The sequence below is a fragment of the Bubalus bubalis genome, chromosome 10 (genome assembly GCF_019923935.1).
Source record: "Bubalus bubalis isolate 160015118507 breed Murrah chromosome 10, NDDB_SH_1, whole genome shotgun sequence".
In the NCBI taxonomy this organism is placed as follows: Eukaryota; Metazoa; Chordata; class Mammalia; order Artiodactyla; family Bovidae; genus Bubalus; species Bubalus bubalis.
The window spans coordinates 6,675,910-6,702,460 of record NC_059166.1 but is presented as its reverse complement, the minus strand read 5'-3'; the positions used below and the strand labels follow the sequence as shown (position 1 = coordinate 6,702,460).

At 46.4% G+C, this 26,551-nt stretch overlaps 1 protein-coding gene and 1 long non-coding RNA gene across 9 annotated transcripts in view; one reads left to right on the top strand and one right to left on the bottom strand.

Annotated features, from left to right (window-relative positions):
- The window catches only part of PRKN (parkin RBR E3 ubiquitin protein ligase), a 1,206,600-nt gene that overhangs the window by 460,032 nt on the left and 720,017 nt on the right, over window positions 1–26,551 (bottom strand). The window lies entirely within an intron of this gene.
- Window positions 16,968–19,888, top strand: LOC112587583. The gene is made up of 3 exons (XR_003112092.2): window positions 16,968–17,103; window positions 17,713–17,795; window positions 19,771–19,888. It is a non-coding gene; the product is annotated as an uncharacterized LOC112587583 (long non-coding RNA).

Sequence of the window (26,551 nt, the reverse complement as noted above, 5' to 3'; positions counted from 1 at the left end):
TAAAAGAATTCTGTCTGCCTGACTCACATGTATTCCACGACCAAACACCATCCATAGTTAGCACGTCTTTCATGTCTAAAACAAAGGTCCTCAGCAACGGCACCCTTGTTCTCACTCGCACTGAATCACAGTGAGTACAAGTTACTGAAGGAGCACCGGTCATCTGCAGCCCATGCTAATGCTGTCCTTTGCGAATGGCACTCTCGTCTCAGGTCACAGACACTCCATGGAGCCCAGGTTCTCCAACTGCTGCATTCTAATGTAATTGACAGAAAAGTGTAGGAAGACAAGTGTTTTGTTTTTTGTTTTTTTTGACACGGAGAAATTATCAGTGCAGGTAGGTATTCAGATTCAGGGAATGAATACATCTGTGTACCCGTGTCATTGGATTTTTAGAAATACAATCAATTTGTACTAGAAATTAGGGCTCCATCTCAGATTCACCTAAATTGATTTGCCATTTTAAATTGTAGCCCATTGGTTCAAATCAGTAAAGCCCAACAAGATTCTATTTCCAATCAGGATTATTTACTAATGATTTACCAAGCTTACTAATCACCACCACATTTATTCAGTCCCTCTTCCTTTTCTAGCATGCCATTCTCCTGCTAATTAACTTGAAATTGTTTTTATTCCCATCACATATCCCCAGGTAACCAAAGGACAAGCTTTGGACCTTTAAGAATGAAGCAATCACCTCTCACTGTGTGTTTTGAGTGTAAGGATGTGAACAGGTAGAAGAGCTCCCTTTCAATTAAACTCGATTTACCACACGACCTCTGAAAAACTGAAAAGTGAGTATTAGTTGCTCAGTCATGTTGGAAGCTTTGTGATCCCATGGACTGTATCCCACCAGGCTCCTCTGTCCATGGAATTCTCCAGGCAAGAATACTGGAGTGGGTAGCCATTCCCAAGCCCTACATGGCCTCTGAGTAACCAGCAAAATACTGTGGGCTCATCAGACACTGCTTCTCTCTGCAAATACTGTGAAATTAGTCAATCAAGCCACAATAAAGCTTTGCTAAGAATGATTTAGCATAGTACTTTCTCATTTTCAGCTATTTTTTGAAAAAAAGAAGAGCCCTGCATAAAGGAGACTTAAACTTGCAAACATTTTTAACCTTACATATTTTAAGTACGCCCTGACATGCCTTTCTGTTGCCAGAAGTATTACAGGCAGAATCATGTGGTCCCAGGGCTTCAGGATGAGCCGTGATGAACTTGAGCCCAGTCAGGCCGCAGGGAGTGGTTCAGTGGGCTCTGCTTCTTTAGGGTTAACCTGCCCCAGTCTTTGTGCTTCTGCTAAAGGGGTCGTTGGCTGAGATGCCCAGCCCCCTTTCCCTCAGTGGCCTTCTCCCTTGTAGTAACTGCCCCATGCTGCACCCCGCCCCCTGGCTCGAAGGTGCTGCTTCTACCTGCTAGGCTGGGAGCAGTCACGAGAGGACCATGCAGAACAACAGTAAGCAAAGCACAGGAAGATGTGGTGGAATATTACTCAACCGTGAAAAAGAATGCGATCGTGCCATTTGCAGAGATGTGAATGGACCTGGAGACTGTCATACAGAGCAAAGTAAGTTAGAAAGAGAAAATCAAATATTGCATACTACCGCATATAGTGGAATCTAGAAACATGGGGTAGATGATCTTATTTACAAAGCAGAAATGGAGACACACCCGTAGAGGACAAACATGTGGACATCAAGGGAGGAAGAGGGGTGGGAGGTGTGGGGAGGGTGGGCTCAACATGTAGACACTACTGTGTATAAAACAGATAAGTCATGACAAGCTGCTGTGGAGTGCAGAGCACTCGGTGCTCTGTGGGGACCCAAATGGGAACCAGGGAAGTTGCTCAGTCATGTCTGACTCTGCGACCCCACGGACTGTAGCCCGCCAGGCTCCTCCATCCATGGGATTTTCCAGGCAAGGGTACTGGAGAGGGTGGCCACTTCCTTCTCCAGGGGATCTTCCTGACCCAAGGATCAAACCCAGGTCTCCCGCATCACAGGAGACGCTTTACCCTCTGAGCCACCAGGGAAGGAAATCCAAAAAAAGTGGGGATATATGCGGACATATAGCTGATTCACTTTGCTTTACAGCAGAAAGTAGGACAATGTTGTAAAGCAACTACACACCAATAAAAATAAATGAAAAAAAAAAAAAAAAAGAAGCCTAAGGAGGAACGTGCCTTTCATACCTGGGAGCTCACGGGCTCCAGGTTCCTGTGGGCCCTCCTGAGAGTAAACTGCTTTGACCAGCTTATTTTTGTCACCGATTTCTTTTTCCCTCAGAGACCTTCTCATAAACATGGGCTTCGGGTGCTTTTCAGGTGTATTTGGGCTCGCTGCCTTCTCAGTGGTCTGACAGTCAGACAAGTGAGTGATGCTGGATACAACTGGAGTGAGAGACGATTTCGGGGGCCGACTGGGTCCTTCAGGTTCCGCTCCCTCTGCCAGGGGGGTCCCAGGGAAGCCTCTGGCAGCTGCTGCTCCTGGGAAGCCCCAGGCGATGCCTACCCTCCCAGAGCTTGGTGGACAGGATGCCTGCGGCTCACCCCAGGCCAGCGAACGGCAGCCCAGATCCTCAGCTTTCGCAGCTCAGGGAAGCTGCTGGGGAGACAGACAGAGGTCTGGGACCTGGATCCGGGGGCCCCAGATCTGTGAGCCCTCCTGCCACTCAGCGCTGAACGCCAGGGCTCAGGACGAGAACACATCTTACGCGGCCCGTTTAAACCAGGGGATTTTGTCCCCGAGGGTCTGCGGACACTGACTGCTCTTGCTTATTCTCTGCTGTGGGGCAGACGCTGGAGAACATGCTGGCATCCTGCTCTTGACTTCAACTTCGTGGTTCTCTCAAGCACCTTGCAGAGCAGTGACAGGCCATCAGTCCATTTTCAGGGTGAGGCAGGTAAGTTAAATGATGCTCCACAGTGAAGATGCACAGGATCTGTCCCCAGGCCTCCCTGGAACCACTTCCCTGCCACCAACCCTGTCACCTGTCACTAATGGCAAACCCTCCCTGCCACACTGCCGCCTGACCTGAGGCATCTTTAATCTTAAGCCTGTCTGCGGGATGAATACAAATGTTTTCACGTGAGATTCTCTTTGCTTTGTCCACAGTTTTCTTCTAAAGGTGTCCAGCTCATTGAGGAGAGCAAAGAAAGCATCCCTGGGTGGCTCCTGGCACAGAGGCAGCCACAGTTTCTGTCTCCTGTGAGTCAGTGAAAGTCAAAATGTTAGCCCCTCAGTCTTGTCTGACTCTTTGCCACCCCATGGACTGTAGCCCGCCAGGCTCCTCTGTCCATGGGATTCTCCAGGCAAGAATACTGGAGCGAGTTGCCGTTCCCTCCTCCAGGGGATCTTCCCGACCCAGGGATCGAGCCTGTGTCTCCTGCATTGCAGGCAGATTATTGACCATCTGAGCCACCAGGGAAGCTGGTACTCAATGCCTGCTCCCAGCTCATCAGGCCAACAGTGTGCAGGGCGGGGAGATGTAGGCTGCCAGGATCCAAGTCCTGGGTTATCTCACCTGCATCCAGCTTCCTTTTGATTAACAGCAAATGTTTGCTCTCTGGTGATGGCAACGTGGTCTGGCTAGACCAAAGTAAGAGCCTCTCACTGACACACAGGGCGACTGAACCCACACTATCTCGGTAGTGATAAGGCTTGAATCGAGAGACTCAGGGAACTAGACAGACACACAGAGGCCCTTAGAGCATCAGTAAGACAAAACACAATGATATCAAAAGAAAAGCTGTGTATTAAGAATAGGCCTCTATCACCTGACTGAGGTTTATTGGAATTGAAGCTGTTTTCCGTCCAGAGGTATTCCTACGTTCATGTGACATGTCAGCCGCTCAGAGATCACCGCTTCCTCCTTACACATCCAGCTCAGCGGCAACATGAAGGGACAGAAGGGAAGGAATAGTAGTGTCCTGCATTCAGCTCACAAAACCACCCTGATGTGTCAACTGACAGCAGAAAAATCCAAGGCCCCCATCAAGGTTCCTGATTTTCATAACACTGGCCATGGGTTTCAAGGAAATGCATTTGGAAATAATCAGCTCTGAACCCAGGGCTTGGGCAGGGAGCACGGAGTGCGGAGGAGGAGCAGGCATGCTGTTCCTTTCTTAGGTTCTGGGGGCTCTCACCGTCTAGCCTTAAGGGGAAACGAAATCTAATTTGCATGGATTCTTTTCATCATGGTGTACAGATCAATGTCAGCTAGCTTGGTGCTGCCTTCATAGTCCTGAAGCAACAGAAGCTAAAAGAGGGAGACAGGCATGGTGGAGCTGCTTGAGGGAGATGGAGGGAGGGGAGGATGGAGGGATGGAGGGGGATGGAGGGATGGGAGGGGAATGGAGGGAGATGGAGTGGGGGAGGGGGATAGAGGGGGAGGGGGATGGAGGGGGATGGGGGTGATGGAGGGGGATGGAGGGGGGATGGAGGGGGATGGAGGGGGATGGAAGGAGATGGAGGGGGATGGAAGGAGATGGAAGGGGGTAAGGGGACTGAGGGGAATGGAAGGAGGGGAGGGGGATGGAGGAGGATGGAAGGAGATGGAAGGGGGGAGGGGGATGGAGGGGGATGGAGGGAGGGGAGGGGGATGGAGGGGATGGAGGGAGGGGAGGGATGGAGGGGGATGGAAGGAGGGGAGGGGGATGGAGGGGATGGAGGGAGGGGAGGGGGATGGAGGGGATGGAGGGAGGGGAGGGGGATGGAGGGGATGGAGGGAGGGGAGGGGGATGGAGGGGATGGAGGGAGGGGGATGGGATGACCTGGTGGAGGGGCGGGGGGGTTGGGATGGGAGTCTGGGAAGCAGACGGGGAAAGAGAGAAGAGGCAGCCTCTCCCACAAGATGAGGCCTGCCCGTCCCTGGTCTGCAGCACCAGGAAGGCTCTGCAGCAGCAGCTGTGACTACTCGGGACCTGCCAGGCGGCCACGAAGGTCCCAGGGCACCTCCCTCCGAATGTCCTCCACACGCTGGGGCCCAACAGTCATCTGACAATCTTGAGTTTATCTCCATTCGAAGCTTCTCCAGTGGAGGCTCTCCTTGGCTTCTTAGTTACCAACTGGATATGGCTGTTGCCCTTGGACAGCGTGCAAGCAAGGGTCAGATTACTGCATCCACATGCTCTTCAAGTCACTCGGGCCACCTTATTTACTCGGGAAACTTTTCAGTTGGTGACCACTTTTGCGAAAGTGCAGGTTCAAAAAAAAAATACAAAAGTTTGTCAGGGATGTCTGAATTTCAAAATCAAAATAGGAATAACTTTCTGGGGTCCCATAGGAACAACGGGTTTTAATATTTTAATGCTTTACTGAAAGGAAGCATGTTAATGAGAATTACAGCACTGTTTTCAGATGCTAAGAGGCCCGAGCTGAGTATACAGAGAAGCTGCATCTCAGAGGCAGGCTCCTAAGGCTTCCCTGGAGCTTCACGTCCACGGGGTGTTTGGACAGGTTCACCTGTGACCTCACAGCAAAGGGTTCCTGCTCAGCACTGCCCACAGGTGGGGCTAGGTGGGTACTTCTCTGTTGGGGGGGGCTGTCCATGCACCCCAGGATGTTCAGCAGTCCCTTGCCTGGTCTCCACACACTAGATGTCAACCGTACCCTCCCCCACAATTGTGACAACCTAAAACGTCTTCAAGGACTGATGTTGAACTCCAATACTTTGGCCACCTGATGCAAAGAGCTGACTCATTTGAAAAGACCCTGATGCTGGGAAAGATTGAAGGCAGGAGGAGAAGGGGATGACAGAGGATCAGATGGTTGGATGGCATCACCGACTCATTGGACATGAGTTTGGGTAAACTACGGGAGTTGGTGATAGATAGGGAGGCCTGGTGTGCTGAGGTTCATGGGGTCACAAAAAGTCGGACACGACTGAGCAACTGAACTGAAACTGTCTTCACGGGCTTCCCAGGTGGCTCAGTGGGAAAGAATCCGCCTGCAGTGCAGGAGACATAGGTTGGACCTCAGGGTCCGGAAGATCCCCTGGAGAGGGAACGGCTACCCACTCCAGTAATCGTGCCTGGAGAACTCCACGCACAGAGGAGCCTGGCGGGCTGCAGTCCGTGGAGTTGCAGAGAGTCAGACACCATCGTGCAGGCATGCACCACCACACTGCCAGATGTCTCACTTGGGGCGGGAGCGGGAAACGCACAGGCTGGGAGGACTCCCCCCATCTCCTCACACGCCCCTCCAAGAGCCGCTGTCCTGGAAGCCAAAAGAGGTATTATTACTGCTGTTCCACTTCACAGGTGGGTGACACGTGGGTGTCACCTCTCTCTGATGGGTCAGAGGGAGGAATGGACCTGCCTGAAGTCACACAGCGCGGTCTGCATGCATGAGCTCATTCTAGACGGTGCCAGCGAGCCATCCTGTAAGGGCTTCAGGATGAAAGAGACAGAGTTACCCTCCACCCCCATGACTCAGGCCTCCCCGCTTTCTGACCGACTTGGCAAGACTCGCTCACAAACCAGGGACGCCCAGAATCCCAGGAGGTGTGACCACTCCTGGCTCACGGGCCCGATTTCCGGAGTCTCTACGTGGGCCCTAAATGGACACAACCTCCTGTGTGGCCGAGTAACTCTCCTTGTACTGAGACATTTGCCCTGAAGGCTGAGTTATTTCCTAATCCTTACGCTTAATATCTTCAGAAAGTCACTTGTAAAAAAGAGAATGAGGCTGTGTTGAGATTAGTTAGGCTGCTTATCATGCAAGGAACAACGCCTTGCCCAGAAAAACGCAAATGAAAAGATTTAAACTAAAATGGCTAGTCGCTAACCCAATGTTAGCACTTTATTGCTGTCCTAAGCACTTGACATTTTTGTATCTGCCTTCCTTAGTTCTAATAGTGTGACAAATTTTCCTAAAAAGCAGCCTTCTCTGACACCCCCAGGGGTGCTGGGCAGGATGGCGTGAGCAGTTCAGGGCAGGAGTTAGGTTATGGCACGCTGGAGAAACGAGGCTGGCACCTCTGAATGTTCATTGGAAGGACTGATGCTGAAGCTGAAGCTCTAGTACTTTGGCCACCTGATGGGAAGAACTGACTCATTGGAAAAGACCCTGATGCTGGGAAAGATTGAAGGCAGAAGGAGAAGGGGACGACAGAGGATGAGATGGTTGGATGGCATCACCGAGTCAATGGACATGAGTTTGAGCAAGCTCTGGGAGTTGGTGATGGACAGGGAGGCCTGGCGTGCTGCAGTCCGTGGGGGTCACAGAGTCGGACACGACTGAGTGACTGAACAACAAACAACGACCTAGCACAGGGGGTGCTGCACACCTGCTGGGCTCGCAGGCATGTGTGAGCGGCGGGGGGGGGGGGGGGGGGTGGTGCGGGTAGTGGCTGGAAGGACCGAGGCGCTCAAGCCCATCCATCAGGCTGCTGGGGCATGCCAGTCTCCAACCAGAACCTGACCTCGAGTCTTTTACTGTAGAAACACACTTTGTAGTTAAACTAGCGACTTCAAGGAATTCGTGATTCAGTATATTTGAAGCCATGCTTATGACGTGGCTCTGATTTCTTGGGCAAGCAATGAATTAGAAAACAAGCTATTCTGGGCCTCTAATGTGACCAAACTAAAGGATGGGGAGAGAAAGCATTCTGTGGCTTAAAAGAGTCCCAATCAAGAGAATTGTGCTATAAGAAGCTTAAGAAAGAAGTGTGAGTACAAGTTACGGGGTAGCTGGGTCTTGGGGTCACAGGTGGGGGGTGGGGGTGGGGAGGGGTCGCATCTCAGCCCCTCTGTCCTCACACCCCTGCCACCCCCCACCCGTGGCCTCAGCGGGAAGCTTTCTCCCGCGCCCACACACATTTAGACGCTGACCTGGAGGCAGAGACGCGTGCTGGGTAAATGCAACGGGTTTGTCAGAGCGCTTCCCTCCGAGTGGAAGTGCACAGCCAGATAACAGAAGACTGCCTCCCTCCTTCACTGCCTGGAGGCTGGAACACATCCTCACAGGAAAACCAATGCATGGGAGCATCTCGGGCTCACGATGAGCCACACATAATTTACGGGAAAAAACAAAAGCACCCGAGTACACAGGCCTGAGCATCACACTCGCAAAAAAAAAAAAAAAAGCCTGTGGAAATCAGGCACTGTGGTGCTTCAGTGGTTCTGACTCATAAGCTGTTTGGGAAAATGCAATACGCTGATGCTCAGGGTGAATAATAACTTGAGTGAGACGAGATTCCTCACCATCCTTCTACCTGAGGAACGTGCACGCTCGTTAAGAACAAGCTGGCTGGAAGCTCTGCATGTTACAGACGGTGCTTTCCCCAAACCCCTCTACACGTGGGGACGAGGGCGTCTCATGGGGAATGAGACGATGACACCCCCGCCCAGAACAGTTTGTGGGGTTTCAGACGATGCGTGTGAAGCTGATGCTTGAGGGGTGGGTGGTGAGCGGTGCCTGCCGTGGAGGTGGCCCACGGGGACGAGGGCGACCCTCTGGGGCGTGTGATCCAGCTGACTCCCAGCAGACTCCGAGCAAGCTGCCGATCCCACGGTCTGCCCCTGGGTTTGCAGTGGGGCTGCAGGTCCAGCTGCCCTGCAGAGCTCTGTGATCATTAAACATGCAGCAAATAAACACACGGGCGCCCCAACCTCCGAGCCTGCACCCTCAGGAGACGGGGCTCAGTCCAGCCTCACTTGGGGTCATTAGATCCCCTTGGCCAAGGCACTCCAGCCATGTCTGTCCCTTCCTGATTTGTACTAAATCTCTCTTACCCCAGTGTGTACTGTTGCCCAGTCGTGTCCTACTCTCTGAAACCCCACGGACTGTAGCCCGCCATGCTCCTCTGTCCATGGGAATCTCCAGGCAAGAATACTGGAGTGGGTTGCCATTTCCTCCTCCAGGAGATCTTTCCGGCCCAGGGATCGAACCTGCGTCTCCTGCATTGGCAGGCAGATTCTTTACCACTGTGCCACCTGGGAAGCCCTCGGATTCTTAACTCTGGAGCTTCATGATATTTAACAATTCTGCAAATTCTTTTAAAGTGCGAAATATTAAAAGACTTAAATATGCTCTAAGGAAAAGGGAGGACTCATCTCAAATTAGCAGTTTCCGAGAAATTAGGAGCCTGGCTTGTTTAACCCTCAGGAAGGTATGAACGTTACTAAGTAACGCAGGGAAAAGGGAACTGACTGGGAAGTAAGAAGGAGGGGCTGCCCGGACCAGGGAGAATTTGGGGAACAGATCCAGATGCTTCTGGTGCCACACCCCCCTAACAGGGCAACTTGCTCCCTGGGATCTGCAACATTGCTGTTGGAATGTGTCATTCGAGGAGTTACAGCTGATGTTACCTCCTGAAGCAGAGCTGAACCAAAATAAACAATCTGCTCTGTTCTGCTTAGACTAATACGACAGTGATGTAAGGCCCGGCGTGCCGGCAGCAGCGGCACAGTGTCTTTTCCACACTGCGTGTCTGCGACCACGTGTGCTGGGTGGGGGGGCCCTGGGGCTCTGGTCGCTGTCGACCCTGGTGAAGGGACCCGGGAGGGGCTCGGGCAGAAATCTAACACGTCCCCTCGGGTCTGCATCAGTGAGATTCTGTTTCTAACAGCCAGGAGAACAAGCTTTTAAGCCGAAAACACACAAAGCCTTTTTTCATTTGCTCTCCCTGGGGCATGCGTGACCTCTGTGTTTCTGAGTCTGGAGATGTTGATACACTCGCTGGCCGGTGGGCGTTGTCATTCGAGTGGCTTCCAGTTTAGGGGGATTTTTGAGCCGCCCACACAGACACGTTTCCAGTTGTCTTAAATACCCAATCTATCTTTTTGGTATCACTTGCCAGCAAGTGCTCTCTTGGTATTTTTAATGCATTTTGCCACCAAGGTAACAGGAATTTGTCTTTAAGTGGCTGGGGAGTGGGTGGTTATTACCCCCAAATGGGTTCTTTTCTGAAGAGCGGCCCAGGCTCCCCACTGGGGTCACTGAGAACAGGGCCCCTTCCACAACCACTTTCAGCAGTGCTGTCTGTGTGTTCATCTCCAAGCCCGGTGTTTTCCGTCTGAGTGTAATGTTATTCTTGTGTGTGTGTGTGCATGTGTGCATGTTTGAAGTTCCCACCAGGGTCCCGGGAGCCCTGCCATATGGAGGCCGCTTACTCGGGGCGCACACTGGGGCTCCGTCATGCCAACCGTCACGGTGGGCTCCCTAATCAGGTTACACCTCCACTCAGGCACTCAGGACCGCTCGCTCCGGATGAGGGGAAACTGCCGTACATAATTGGGTTAAAATCGTGAGCTTGAGCGGCCTGGATTGAAGCTGGCCTCCTCCACGCAATCAGTGTTCAATTTTGCCAGCTCATGGTAAGCAAAGCGTGAACGCGAGTTCAGTGAACTAGGGCAGAGATGAGACGGGATCCTCTGTGAGAAACTGAGGTTTTTTAAACCTTGTTATTCTAAAGGGCGGGGCTTCCTTCGTGGCTCAGCTGGTAAAGAATACGCCTGCAGTGCGGGAGACCTGGGTTCGACCCCTGGGTTGGGAAGATCACCTGGAGGAGGGAAAGGCTACCCACTCCAGTATTCTGGCCTGGAGAATTCCATGGACTGTGTAGTCCATTGGGTTGCAAAGAGTCGGACACGACTGAGCGACTTGCACTTTCATTGTAAACAGGGGTTTTTCTAAGCGTGAAACCAGAGACGGCTACACTTACTGTATACCTCTGCAGGATTTCTCGGGGGATAGAAACCGAAGAGTGAGTGCACCAAACAGGAAGGGAATGAGAAGGCTCTGTCCTGTTGGACGGCAGGCTGGAAGCACCACCCCACTCCTGCCAGGCACCCCCTCGCCCACATGAGCCAGGCTGCAGAGGGCGTGGAGCCTGGTGAGGGGCACAGGTGTGTGATGCCCCCTTGCCTTGGGGTCTGCGTGTCCCCCTCTCCTGCCCTCCCCCAGCTGCCGTGGGGCGGATCTCATGACACAGGTCATCCACGTCTGCTGAACCACGCAGCCGGGCGCTGAACGAGGGGGGGTCCTGGCTGAGTCCACAGCGTATGACAGGTAATGCTCTGACAGCGCCATGCTCGGGTGGCCCCTGCCCTCACAAGGGTCCACCTCTCCCTAAAACAGCTGCGGCCACCCTGAGGGGCTGACAAGTGATTCTCTCGCAGGCAAATCTGTGAGTTTCCCCTTCTTCCCATTCACGGGACAGTGTGAAGAAATGCTGAAGAGGAAAACAAAACGAGAGGGAAAGCCATGCAGCTCCTCCTCTAGATGGGGCTACTGTCCGCATGCGTCCTGTGTTTGGGCTTTAAAATTCAGTTCACTGAAACTGAGATTGAAATTAGGTATCAACAGAGAATTTACAATTTAAATCAAACTTTGACTCATGTAATTAAGTCTTCAGTCCTGTGAACCTCATTCACAGCCTCTGTGTTAGGCTGTGGTAGGATTCCGATGGGTGCATTTCCATTTCCTGGGTGTCTGCTTATAAAATATAATTTTTTTAAATTAAAAAAATCAAATCCTCAATACTGAGCAAGCTAAAAGGAAGAGTCACGAGCAGTTAATGTTCGTGTGTTCTCGAACTTTAGACCATGGATAAGAAGAGATTCATGGAGAGAAGAGACTTTCCAAAATGCTTGGCAAAACCCCGGGTAAATTTCAACTCATCCGTTTGGTAAACAAGTCTGAGGAAGGAAAACCGCATTCCAATTGGCATCAATAGTTTGCACTGCATTAAAATACTAGAAAATAATAGTTCTGAAAGCTTTTTCAATGTTTTCAGAACTAGAAGTGCAGGTAATCTTATTAAGGAGGCAAGAAGAGTGGGTCTTTCTGTGTTATTTCTGTCACACCGATCACAACAGGGACAGGAAACTAAACACAAAGTCATCAGAAGGAAAGGTTTGCCTCTGTCATGTCTTTAGGCTTAACCTCCACGCTCAGGACAGAGCGGAGTGTCCCTGCCGCGTGCAGTTCTTAACCCTTCCCATGAGGGGTGGTACTGCAATTACTATATAACCGCCGAAACAGGGGATGTCCTGACTCTACAGTGTGTATCAGACACTGTTTCAACTGTTTCCTATACATTGACTCCTTTCATCATTAAAGCATGCGGTGATTTAACTATTATTAGAATCCTCACTAGAGAAATAAGGAACTTGTCCAAAATCATGGCCCAAGCTCTTAATCCTTACTTTAGATTCTTCTAAGACTTGAGCCACTGAACACTCAGCTTGACCCCCTAATATTCAGACGGGCACCCTATTCATTGGACTTCCCAGGTGATGCAGTGGTCGAGAATCCCCCTGCTAATATAAGAGATGCAAGAGACATGGGTTCGATCCCTGGATCGGGAAGATCTCTGGGAGAAGGAAATGGCAACCCACTCCAGTATTCTTGCTGGAGAACTCCATGGCCAGAGGAGCCTGGTGGGCTACACTCCATGGGGTCACAAAGGGTCAGACACGACTGGGCGACTGAGCACACGCACACACAACAAGCAACAGGACACGTGTTAACATGTGCCGTGTTCAAGGTGACATGGGCTGGGGTTGCAAAGAGTTGGACATGGCTGAGTAATCACACATACACCCTATTCATTAGGAGGCGATGTGACTTACAAATGAGGTTTGCAGTCAAGATAGACTTACACCAACTCCCCCACCCCTAAATGTTCCAGGGCATCCTCTGACTTCAGAACTGAACTTGAACGCTTGAAAACCTTCTGTGGTTCAGGGAGGCAGCCTGGATGCAAAGTGGAGATGGCCAATGAGCATTCAGAGGCCACTGATCCTGACTTCTCGGGACCATAGAAAATCATCCAATGGATGATTCAGAAGGCTTATCAGAAGGCATGTACTAGTGGGCAAATACAACGAATCTTATTATAAAAATTTATTAACAGTGACAGTTTTAAGGGAGCTTTAGCAATATTTCAAAATCTGGCATCAAAATCTGACAGATTCAATTTTGTGTTTATCAAGTTATCTGATGACATACCAAAAAAAAAAAAAAAATTCCATAATCTTCAGGCCGGCCCCTCACATGCCAGGTGCTGCTTGTCTACAGCTGGAAGAGCCAAAATGGAAAGCATCTCTCCTCTCTGAGGAGCAAAGGAGGGCTCAGCCAGGCCCCCACCCCGCAAATGGAAACACTCCCACAGTGCTTGCCACCTCTATCTCTAGAGCAAGTGCGTCTCAAAAGAAACCCCTTGGCTAAGCAGGCAGGCAACCAAACGAAAGTGCAGACAGTGTAGTTACAGAGGGATGGAGGCACGCTGGGAGGGGGACATGGCATCCCACTCCAGTGTTCTTTCCTGGAGAATCCCAGGGACAGAGGAACCTGGTGGGCTGCTGTCCATGGGGTCACACAGAGTTGGGCACGACTAAAGTGACTTAGCTTGCATGCATGCATTGGAGAAGAAATGGCAACCCACCCAGTACTCTTGCCTGGAGAATCCCAGGGACGGAGGAGCCTGGTGGGCCGCCGTCTATGGGGGTCACACAGAGTTGGACATGACTGAAGCGGCTTAGTGGCAGCAGGAGGCACACTGGCACTGGGGGCACCACAGTGAATAAGCAGCCTGTCCTGGAGACACGCAGATTAGCGCATCATTGCAGCAACTGGAACCAGCGCTAAAACACGTCTAACTGATTGTCCTGGGAGCTACCGCCTCGGGACGGCCAAGAGCTGGGAAAAACTCTACTTGGAAGATCACCAGACTCGCAGGTGTCAAGCCCCATTTCCCTTAATACAACCCAGGAACAAAACAGAAGGCGATGTGAAGCACGGCGAAAGGTCCCCGCAGCCGCACCAGGGTGGACGACGAGGGAATGAGCCCACTTTACTACCTCCCAGATTGAGTTTCTTTTCATTACTCCTTACCGCAGGAGGCAAACAGCACCCCACGCGTCTACTTGCGTATTAAGTGATGGTGTGAATGCAGCTAAGCTCAAATTCCTATTTCAGCTACGATAAAGCAAACGAGAAAAGAGTGTTCGCTAGGTAATCCAAGTGAAAAACACGAGCCTCAGTGGAGAGCGAGCCTGCTTGTTGATTTCCTGGGGCTCCATCTCTGGCCCCACGGAGGACTCCACCCCCACCTCCTCTTTATTCCTCATGATGATGCATATTCTCATTTGACAGTTTCCGGGGATCAAGGCTGAATGTTAAGTTTTCTGCCAAAATGGGTTCAGGATCTTGTCAGCTATTTCCTTCAGTGAAATGCACTTTCATCTTTAATCTACTGACGAGTGCTATTTATGACAGGGGTTCCTTAGAGGAAAGGAATCTGAGGGGTGATCTGCTACCATATTTAAATTGGCTTTACATAGATAAGTAAATACAAAGAGAAGGTCAAAAAAGGTTAATAATTTATACTCAGGAAAGCTTAAAAGGCTTGCATAATTTAAGCCTCTCGTGAAGGTCTGACACCAAACTCAATGTGATACCTCCCAAGCCAGCTTGACACGACGGCTTTGCTTTGTTCAAGCTAATGGAACCATGGTTCTCCGGGGGCGTGGGCCCAAAGCCAGGGAGTTGCCAAGGACCCACTCTGCTTCTTCACAGAGACAGCAGTAGTTTTTAGTAGATTTTTAGTCCCCGGTTCGCCTCAAAACCATTCTATTTTATTTTTATTCTCGCATGGACAATTGAGAATAAAACTCTTCCTTTTACTCTGCCTTGCTTGAATCCATCATCCCTTTGGGATATTTTCATTATGCCAAAGTATCGTTGTGAGGTTGTAGCTTCAGAGTGAGGTCACATCCCTGGTGAACCTCCTCTCCTCCCAAGGAGCCCGACTAGGACGTCAGGTGCCTGGAAGCCTTGAGGCATGGTCCTCCCCCTGTGGCAAATTCAACTTTAAAGCCTTTGTGCTACCATATGATCCAGCAATCCCATTCCTGGGCAAGGATCCGGGAAAAAAAAAAAAAACCACCATAATTTGAAAAGACACACGCACCCCAGTGCTCACTGCAGCCCTGTGCAACAGCAAGACGCGGACGCAATCCAAGTGCCCACGCCCGGAGAGACGGACAAAGGAGACGCGGCACTCACGTAAAATGGGGCATCGCTCAGCCACAAAATGAGCATGGAGAAGAATCTGCGGCAACATGCATGGACCCAGGGATTGCCATACTGAGTGAAGGCAGACAGAGAAAGACAAATACCGGCTGATATCACATATATGTAGAACCTACGGAGCTGGCCAACAGAACATTCTGCTTTGATGGAAATGTTCCGTATCTACTCAGTCTGTACACTGGTCACTGGCCACCCTGGCAGCTGAGTGACTGAAGGGTGCCTAGGACAATCTAGGAACTGGAGGAAACTCAGGCCTAGGAATTAAAACTAGCTCAGCCAGGATCACAAGCTTAATAAACAGTAGGTGCTCAGTCACTAAGTCCTGTCTTGAGTCTTTGCAACCCCAGGGACTCCTAGCCTGCCAGACCCCTCTAGAATCAGGCTTAAATCGGCCTCTCTCCGACTCACTATCAATGGGCTCTGAAGCACTGAACATTTAAAACGGGACTGGGCTTGAGCTGCTCAGCCCTCGGCCACGGACTCAGTTACCTGTGGCCTCAGGGCTGTGGGGAGCCCAGCACATTCAGAGCTCCAGGCCGGCGGCCTCTGTCCAGAGGCAGCACTGTCTGTCCATCCTAGGGAGGCCTTTTCCTTCCGTGCCATGAGGCACGCATGGAGGGCACGCACAGGACTTTTCTGGGAAACGCCCATGGGCCCAGCCCCGAATTAGCAAGGACTCCTGCACGCCCACGAGGAGCACTGGACGCAGGGCAATTCCCTCAGGTGCCCCGAGATTTCAAAATCTAGTTTGAAGTAAAAGGAATTATAAATGGGACAAAGTCAGAAATCACCCTGATATTTAGTTAAATTTGTGAGTAAGGGTGAGAAAATTAAGATCCTAGCATTCACTGGGAATTTAGCTTTCCTGATACAATGAGTGAAGTCACAGCTCAGTTAATACACTCCGTGCGATCCTCATTCTCAGACATATTGGCTGAATCAGGTGTTTCCACTCGACTCTCCACGATATCTGAGTTCTTTCAGGATATTGGAATATTTGTAAAGCAAACCCAAACATCGACCCCCACTTACCAAAGCTTTCATCAATCCCCACCCTAGGAGGTGTTTCCCAAGGGTCTGTGTGTACAGACTTCACCTGTGGTTACTAACACTAACTGGAAGGAGAAGAGAGGAGAATCAGGGGAGAAATAGGCCAACAGTGGATTTTTAAGTCTTCTGTTGCATATTATTGGAGTTTCCCTACCTTCCCCGTCCAACAGGAAATAAAAGTAGACTCTAAGATAGACTCTAAGATTGTGTCCGACTCTTTGTGACCCCCTGGACTGTAGCCCCCAGGCTCCTCTGCCCATGGGATTTCCCAGGCAAGAATACTGGAGTGGGTTGCCCTTTCCTTCTCCAGGAGATCTTCCCGACCCAGGGATCAAACCCATGTCTCCTGCTTTGGTAGGTGGATTGTTTACCACTGAGCCACCAGGGAAGCCCTCTAAGATTTTTACTCCATGTTTAAAATAAGGAGGAAATATTCAGAATGTTTGAAAAGTTATTTTCAAAATTAACTGCTAATTGATTCAATGGATACTTGTTGAGTATCTGTCAGGGGCTAGGTCATGCTGGACACCCTGGGGATACAAGTGGGACCAAAGCCATCTCTTCTTGGAGTTTACATTCTACTGCACAAGGGCTGAGAAGGAGGAAGGAGCTAAAGATGGAAGCTCTGGCTAGACCATCAAACACAAACAGTGTGCTGGCTGGAGGAAGGTCACTGCCCTGCGCTTGGGTGTCTAAAAGGAGAAGTGGGTGGTGGGGCTGTAGGGAAGACCGGGGTGTCTCACAAGTGAGGAAACTAGCCCCAGCAGAGACCGAGCTCATCATCGGAGGCCCCCAGGCTGGAGGTGGCCTGTTGCACTGGGTCTCAGTTACGGCCTCTTCAGGAAAGCTGCTGCTGCTGCTGCTGCTAAGTCGCTTCATTCGTGTCGGACTCTGTGCGACCCCATAAACGGCAGCCCACCAGGCTCCCCCATCCCTGGGATTCTCCAGGCAGGAACACTGGAGTGGGTTGCTACAGGAGGCATTTGTGAAGGTCAAGATAAAACAGCAGGTTAGCCTTATTTTGGTCTTTTCTTCTTTCTAAAGTTACATTTTCCCTTTTGGATCACTGCTTTATATTATATGATTCACATTTTCAGGTATTTTCCCCTCATTTGTGTAGGATTAGTTCTTATTAGAGAATTAATCTCATATTTCCAATAATTTATATGAGCTGATGTCAATAGTATCTGGATAAAATGATAAAGCATCAAAACAGGCTTTCTCTACCTTCATGTCCTATCATATAATGCATCCTCTTACCATCCTAGGGAAATTAAAATATGTCTCTTTAAATCTTTTTTGTTTTTCCAACTTTGAGTTTAACATGGATGATATATATTGTAAATCACAGTCAAACATTTCCTTCTTACCTCATCTGATTTAGCATGATAAAATCAACTCCATCTATATGTATGTCTTTTAGAAATATATCTCCGTTTTCCCCAGGTGGATATGTCTTACATCTAATGCTTCAGAAAAAATTCCAGTAGCACCTCCCTGGGGGGATCTGAACTAGCCTCTGATTATGCTAATAGAAGCCAAGACATTTTGCAAAGCCAAAGAACTATAATGAATTATTCATAAATAGGTCTCTCTTTTGATGGTTTTGGTGTTTCAGGATTTTCCAGACCGGAGAGGATACTGGATGTGATATATGCAAGCCGAGCTGAAGATGTAATAGAAGGAAATGGGAATGAGAAGGTAACTGTGGCTTTAGTGCATGTTTTTCATTGATGGTGTTTGCAGGAATTGGTTGGGCAAAAGCAAGAGCCAGGAGCCCTCTTATCTGATTGTCCTCAGTGGCTGCAGGCAAACCTCAAGGTCAGGGACTTGTTTGTGACACAGCTGTGGCCCAGCTCCCAAAGGAAATGACTCCCCAGTAAAATAAAGGATGACTCCCTTGTTTACCTGCCTCCTTTAAAAAAAACCCAGGCTTTCTTCCTTCTATCTGAGACTCATCAATGGAGCTCTCTCCATGGTAATGACCCAAATGAAATCAGCTCCTTAGTTGTCTGGGGCGCTTCATCTTTGACACTGAGTAGACCTCAATTAGTACTATATCCACGGTTAGCCTTATGATTTCAGAAAGACTGAAGAAACTGAGGGTAACTGGATTTGAAAAAGACAAGAATGAGGTGGGTGAGAGACTCTACATAAGTCCTGAGGTACCTGGACCAGTTCAGATTTATGACAATTATCTCAGTATAGCTATTAATAGCATTCCCTATGACATTCAGAGTCGGACACGACTGAGCGACTTCCCTTTCACTTTTCACTTTCATGCATTGGAGAAGGAAATGGCAACCCACTCCAGCATTCTTGCCTAGAGAATCCCAGGGATGGCAGAGCCTGGTGGGCTGCCGTCTCTGGGGTCGCACAGAGTCAGACACGACTGAAGCAACTTAGCAGCAGCATGACCCTCAAAAGTATCCTGGTCTAAAAGAATATGATATCACTAATATAGGAAACTAAAATATAACACAAATGAACTCATCTACGAAATTGAAACAGACTTACAGATGTAGAGGGCAGAATTGAGGTTGACAAGGGGGAAATGGAGAAGGATGGACTGGGAATGTGGGATTCGCAGATGCAAACTGTTATATATAGGTTAGATAAACAATCAGGTATTTCTGTACAACACGGGGAACTATATTCGATACCCTATGGTAATTCATAATGGAAAAGAATATGAAAAATATGGTGCATATATATATATATATATAATTGAATCACTTTGCTATACAGCAGAAATTAACACAACATTGCAAATCAGCTATACTTCAATTAAAATTTTTTTAAAAAGTATTTTGGTCCAGGCAAAGAACTATGTGCTCATCAGCTACTATCATAAACCCAGCACCTCAGCATGGTCCCAAGCATCCAGCCAAAACTCATTGACTGAAATGCAAATAGGAAGGTGCGAAAGACTGTCCACCTTCGCTGTGATCTGAGCCACAGGAAGTTGGCTCAACCACAGAGTTAAGGTCCTGCAAGTCTTAAACACCAGAAAGCAGTAAAATCTCCATGGCTGGCATTCTCTGCTTAACTAGAATAATTGATTAAATAGTTTTAGTTTGTCACAGATATACCTTAGACTTGATGATGACCTCTTAAGGATTTCCTCAGAGAGAGAAATCTATGAATTGTTTCAGCCTTTCTTCTAGATGGGTACATATGTAATGGATTACTCACAATTGATCATGGATATTTATGACCATGGGTATTTACTGTCAATATTTTTCCTAATATCCACTAAGGAAAAATTAATTTGAGATAGCAGGATGGAATACTCAATATTCAATCAACTGGTGGAAAGCAAAAGAAAGGTTAAATAACTTTCAGAGGATGAGATGGTGGGATGGAATCACTGACTCAGTGGACATGAATCTTAGCAAACTCCACGAGATAGCCAAGGACAGGGAAGTCTGGTGTGCTACAGTCCATGGGGTCGCAAAGAGTTGGACACGACTTAGTGACTGAACAATAACAACAAAAAAATTTCCAACAAAATAGAAGTATCCAAACATTTTCTTTTGTCTTTATAAGGGCTGTTTTCACCAGATAATACTTTCCCTTCCAATGGTAGAAAGTTTGAAACAATGCCAGGAATGTCCAGGGTATTTTGAAAGCCCATACAAATCTAATCTAATTTCTTCATTTTGAATTTTAACAGGTTATCCCATTTATTGTGGCTTACCCGGTGGCTCAGATGGTAAAGAATCTGCCTGCAATGCAGGAGACCCAGGTTTGATCCCTGGGTTGGGAAGATCCCCTGGAGAAGGGAATGGCAACCCATTCCAGTATTCTTGCCTGGAGAATTCCATGGACAGAGGAGCCTGGTAGGCTACAGTCCACGGTTGCAAAGACTTGGACACAACTGAGTGACTAACACTTGCACTTCACCCCATTGTTACCCCTCTTGCTAGCAGTGATGCTCCATTTCGCAACAGCCATACTAATAAGACTGGGCTCTAGAATGCGCTCTGCAAAGCTCACTATTGATGATTCAGTCCTGTCACCACTCTTTTTTATGATCTCCTTGCCTATTCCATCCCTCAACCTCTTCCAAATATTCAGTATTCTAAAGACAACTGAGTTTATGCCAGGGAGTTTCCATGATACGAGAAAATCCACTTGGTGCCCCAACATCTACAAACACCTATATTAAATTCTGCACAAATACAGTTTCTTTACTTCTTATCATGGCAGAGAGGATAATCACAGAGGGAATTTTAAAATCTGACAATCGCCATCACAACAGGAGAATGGACGAGGAAGCAAACACCACATAGTGTCAACCAAGAAGGCTGAGAAAAGCAGAATGCTGGGATTTGAGGATAGAGATCAACACTCAATTCAAGCTACATTGAAAACGAATTTACAACAAGACGAACAATCTGGTAGGTATTATAGTGAATATAAAAGTAATATGAACCTATTGTCCTAAGATAGTTTAGATTTTCTGAGGAAATATTAAATATACGCATAAGAGCTTTGAATGTCTGATAGCCTATGGCAAATATTCTCTTACAATGGAATGGAAAAAAGACAAACAACAACAAAAATACACAAACAGAAGGTGTAGCTCTGACTTTAGTAAATTTAGTAATAGCTACTTGAAAACCGTTAGAAAGAATAGTTTTGGTTGTTAATCAAATGCAGCTAATAGGATCCAGAGTGAGCACTGAACGGGCATCAGAGGTTGGGAAACACGGAAGCAGAGAAGTGAGGCGATGAACAAAGCGTGGCCGTGAACACAGCCAGGAAAACCGGAGAAAGCACAGCGCGGCCTGTTTTCGCTCTATGTCAACTTTAAGGGAAACTGGTGTTTTCCTAGAACCATATGTATTTGATGGAGAAGTTATGCCCATTTCAGTAGCAGAATGACTTCACTATATCGTTGGAAGAATTCAAGAACTGAGAACTGGAAGATAGCAGGTGTTAAGTTATACATTTTGTATTAATACGGAAATATGGAGTGAGATTTCAGAACTCTGAGATAATATAACCTTTTACTTTCCCAGTGATCTAACCCTGGCTTTATATTACTAACTTTTTAGGAAATGTATTTCTCTGAATACGGTTTATTTTATTCAAGTGATAGCTTAAAGACAGTCATTCAAGGACTACTGGGTCTATAAATCCAACAGTTTGATAACAGTGTTAAGCAACTTTTGAAAGATTATAAGACAACAAAAGGAAGTTTTGTTCCAAATAAGTTTGGACAATGACATATTTTAACATAATGTTTTTTGAAAGTCAGTTTTCATTTTTAAACTAGAGGAAGCAAGCTTTTTGCTTTTATCTCAAGTATATTTCAGAGACTTAGGTCAAGCACTAAATTGAAATTGTAGTGTGCAATATGGCTCTATTTCATAGAGCCAGGAACACTGCCAATTTGCAAAGGCTGAGTTGCTTAGACTTTTTTTTTTTTTTTTTAGACTTTTTTTCTCAGAAACTGGAATGATTTTCTTCAGAACTTACTGTCCTCGTAGATTTCCAGATATCATTGCATTATGTAGGTGGTCTTCACTCAAAAACGCTCATATCACACAATTTCATAAATAAGGCAAAGAATGAAAGCGTTGAGTTGTTGGTCAATCTGCAAAATGTTGACAGGTTTTTATGCTCAGCTCCAAGAATTTTATAGAAACGTTATTAGTCTTCTCATGCCTGTTCAGTGGCAAAAGCAGTGAAAATGTTCCAAGTGTTAATTCATTTGAGATAGCTCTGGGACAATGAAAAGAGAAGGGCTGAAAATTTTAAAGATTAAAAATTTACTGAAATTGAGAAATGCTTCTTGCTGCATTTATCATGAAACGTTGGTCACAAGGAATGAGCGTGAAGGACAAAAACAAGCAAACAAAAACTGTGAAAAGTGTGTTTTGTATCTATGCAACCCACAGTGATCAGGTGGTTCTATTCACACAGTAGGCTGGAGAGCTACTATATGACCTGTATAAACTAAGGTTAATGCTTTTTTCAAAATAGTAAAGAATAAAATGGAAAGTTCCCACGATGAACAGCCTTCTAGAAGGCAGTCACAACAGCAGGATTAATTTATTTCTTGAGCTTTTCTCCTGGGCCTTATATCTATTCTTCTTGAAACCTACACAACAAATTTAATATCCTATCCTTAGATCTAGAACAGTGGGTCTCAGTCCTCATCAAGCGTTAGGATTATCTGGGCAACTTTTTTAAAAAAAACTGATGCTGGTTTTCCATCACTCCCCAGCCAGAAATTCTTTCAGCAATGGTTTGGGTTGGAGTCTGGGCATTAATAATTGTAAGACCTTCTCAAGTGATTCTAACATGCCACTAGAGTTAACAAACATTGGTTTACAAGGAGTAAATTTGAAACATCCTTATTCATTCATTCTCAAATCCTCATTTTTACTACTTTCTCCTTCCTTTAGGATTTGGATAGGGATCCCAACAGTATTAAAATTAACTTAATATGTCCACAACCATTAACTCATTTATTTATTGCCATACATTTATAGCTCAACACCCCAGAACTTAGTAAAGGACTCCAGACACAGACTGCTAAAACCCTACTGGTTGAGTGAGTCAAATTCCTTTTTGAACTTTTAAAAATGTATTATTTTTTAAATTAATTTTTATTAGAGTATAGTTGCTTTACAGTGTTGTGTTAGTTTCTGCTGTGCAGCAAAGTGAATCAGCTTTGTGTGTCTGTAAACCCACGATCTTGTGGATTTCCTTCCCGTGTAGGTCAGCACAGAGCATTGAGTAGAGTGACCTGTGCTGCAGAGTAGGTTCTCATTAGTCACCTGTCTCATAAACACAGTGTGCACATGTCAGTCCCAGGTTCCCAGTTCATCCCAGCCTTTTCCCCTGCTTGGTAACCACAAGTTTGTTTTATATGTCTGGAGTCACTTTTTTCTAAATTGTTCACTCTTATAATGACAATAACTTTATGCTTCAGAATAAGCTCAAATATAATTCCTCCCCTTTACGACACGGTTTTTAACTAAATTTTTTTTTTACATTGTAATAATATTTAACAAATAATCCTTATTTTACATAACTTGTTTCCAATATTGAAAACAACCTTATATTGTGAGACTAATATAACCTTAATACTAATATAACTGGATAGCAATATAAGAAAGTCACAGGCCAACTTCCCAAAAGAATATAGAGTGAAAATCCTTACAGAAGACTGTAAGGATTTTTTCTTTTTTTTCTTAACAGAACCAAGAAAGGTTTATTCCCAGGATGCAGTAATAGTTTAGAACCAGAAATTTTGTTTATGTGGTTCCTGAATGTAATAGACCAGAGGAGAAAATACTTGGAAATGCTACCTTGAAAGATGCTGAGAAAACATCAGAAATAGTTCAATGCAGATAGACAGAGACACAGACAGACAGACAGATAGAGATAGTTATAGATGTGGCTTCCCAGGTGGTGCAGTTGGTAATGAATCTGCCCACCAATGGAGGAGAAATAAGAGACACAGATTCGATCCTGTGTCAGGAAGATCCCCTGAAGTAGGAAATGGCAACCCACTCCAGTATTCTTGACTAGAAAATTCCATGGACAGAGAAACCTGGAAGGTTATGGTATCTGTGGCTGCAAAGAGTCAGACAAGACTGAATAATTGAGCATGAACTCACATATAAGTTTATATATAGATATATGAAGCTGATGCAAAAATAGGAAGAAAAAGGAATTTCCTTACCATGATTAAGTGTATGTATTTCAAAAGAAATCCTCTTCCTTTTGCAAGGAAACATCACATTTAATGAAGAAGCTTTAGACACATTTTTTCCAGAGTCAGAAACAAAACAAAAATGTTTATTTTCACTCCTACTGTTTAATGTATATTACCACATGTCATGGACAATACAATAAAAAAAAATCAGAAATAAGAGGTATAAAGATCATCATGGAATGGAAAGAAGAGAAAAAAATTTTAACTTAAAGATGACAAGCTCATGTACATATATCACAAGGGACCAAAGGCAACTTATCAAAAAACTATAAAGTTCCATTAAATAACCTTCAGGTAGATTTGATTAAATGAAGGGATATACTCCATTCTATAATGAGAATACCTCATCATATGGATTCCAGTTTCTCTTCAAATACTCCATAAAATTAGTGTGGTTTTTTGAGGGGGTATGCTTTTGAACTGTAGTGTTGGAGAAGACTCTTGAGAGTCCCTTGGATTGCAAGGAAATCCAACAATTAATCCTAAAGGAAATCAGTCCTGAATATTGATTGGAAGGACTGATGTTGAAGCTGAAGCTCTAATACTTTGGCCACCTGATGCGAGGAGTTGAGTCATGTGAAAAGACCCTGATGCTGGGAAAGATTGAGGGGAGGAGGAGAAGGGGACAACAGAGGACGAGATGGTTGGATGGCATCACTGACTCAATGGACATGAGTTTGAGTAAACTCTGGGAGTTGGTGATAGACAGGGAGGCCTGGTGTGCTGCAGTCCGTGGGGTCTCAGAGTCGGAAACCACGGAGCGACTGAACTGAATGTACGGTTCTTTGCGACCCCATGGACTGTAGTCCACCCGGCTCCTCTCTCCATGGAATGCTCCAGGCAAAAATACTGGAAGGGGTAGCGATTTTCTTCTCCAGGGTATCTTTCTGACTCAAGGATTGAAGCTGGGTCTCCTGCATTTGCAGGCAGTTTCTTTACCATCTGAGCTACCAAGGAAGCCCTGACATATAGGATTATTTTCTAACTAGTTTTCTCAACCTTCTCACAAATGCAGTATAAAGCATATGCCACCTAATAATACTTCATAGTTTTTATAAACTATCACAAAACAGTAGGCAAAATGAAAGGTGCAGTGGGTTTGCAGTCTGAGTGCTTCCGGTTCTCCCGCCAACAGGATGAGTCAGCCAGCTGCAGCATATTCCTTCTCTGAAAACTCCCTTTCTTCACTGATAAAATGAGGTTAGACAATAGCAGCTATTCTTTACATTTTGAAATGCATTCTTTTTTGTAATTAGCTTAGAAGTCTAATAACACCCACCATGTCTTCGCTCTGAGTGCTCCCTGCCTCTACCTCCTAAAACTCATATCTAAACTTTCTGACATAGTTCTTTAGGTAATATTCTCCATATTAAGATAGAAGATGACCTCTATCCTCCACTGAACTTCAACAGTGCTGGTACATGCTTTCTGTAATGTGACTCAGGGTTTTTTTTTTTAAATCTTCCACATAAATTTATCAAACATACTAGATTTAATCTATTAGAAGATATACATTCAAAGTGTTTCTGTTTTTAATCTGGTGGTGCTTATAATAATTGGTCTTCCCAGGTGGCTCTGTGGTAAAGAATCTGCCTGCAATGCAGGAGACAGGGGCCTGATCCCTGGGTCAGAAGTTTCCCTGGAGAAGGGCATGGCAACCCACTCCAGTATTCCTGCTTGGGGAATCCCATGGACAGAGGAGCCTGGCGGCTACAGTTCTTAGGGTCACAAAGAGTCAGACATGACTGGAGTGATCTAGAATATACACACTTATAATAAATAGTGAGTGGAACTGACAAAACATGATTTTCAATATATTTTTACAAATACACATTGCCCTCTTCCCAGGGTGTAATCACAGGGGAAAGAGATCTCTAGGTTTCTAAAACTCTGGCTTGCTGGTTTATTCTGAGGTGCATCGAAACACCAAAGTTACTACTGTTTCTCCTTTCTCCCTTCTCTCCTTGACAACAGAAAATGGAAGATTCTAAGCACCAAGATAGCAGAGTTTATATACATTAGAAGTGATTTCTTCTTCAAGGTCAGGCTGTCTTTAGGGTCACTGCTAACACTAATGTGCATTTGCTGAGATTAGGGGTTGACACACATTTTTGTAAAGGATCAGATAGTAAATGTTTTGGCTTTGTGGACCATATGTTCCCTAGCAGAACTACTTCATTCCCCTCCGGTGCATGAAAGCAACCATAGATGAGTGAGTTTGGCTGTATTTCAATAAAACTTGATTTGCAAAAACAGGCTGTGGACTAGATTTGGTACATGGACCCTAGCTTGCCAGCCACCAGCTTCAGTGCGGTTCACACACTGAACAGGTGTGTCCTGTTCCAAAAGAGGGGCTCACATGAGCATAAGCAAGTCTCTCTCTACTTATTTCAAATGAATGAGATATTTTTTCAAATGGCATTATCAATTAATACAGAAGGATGTTTGTGTGTGTGTGTACATATGTACACACTGACTTAACATCCTTTTAACATTTTTAGATACAGTCACATAAACAGAATATCGGCTCAAAGCAGTTCTAGCAAACTCAGTTCAAAAAATAACAATATAGGTGTTGTGTTATTAATACTGCCACTTCTATACCTGGCCCGGTCTCTCACTGGGTTCATTAATAGTAGTTCAAGTACGGCTTTAGAAAATGATAACTTCAAGTGAACTCGAGTCTCCTGCCAAGCTATGAAGTTATAAAGGTGAAGAT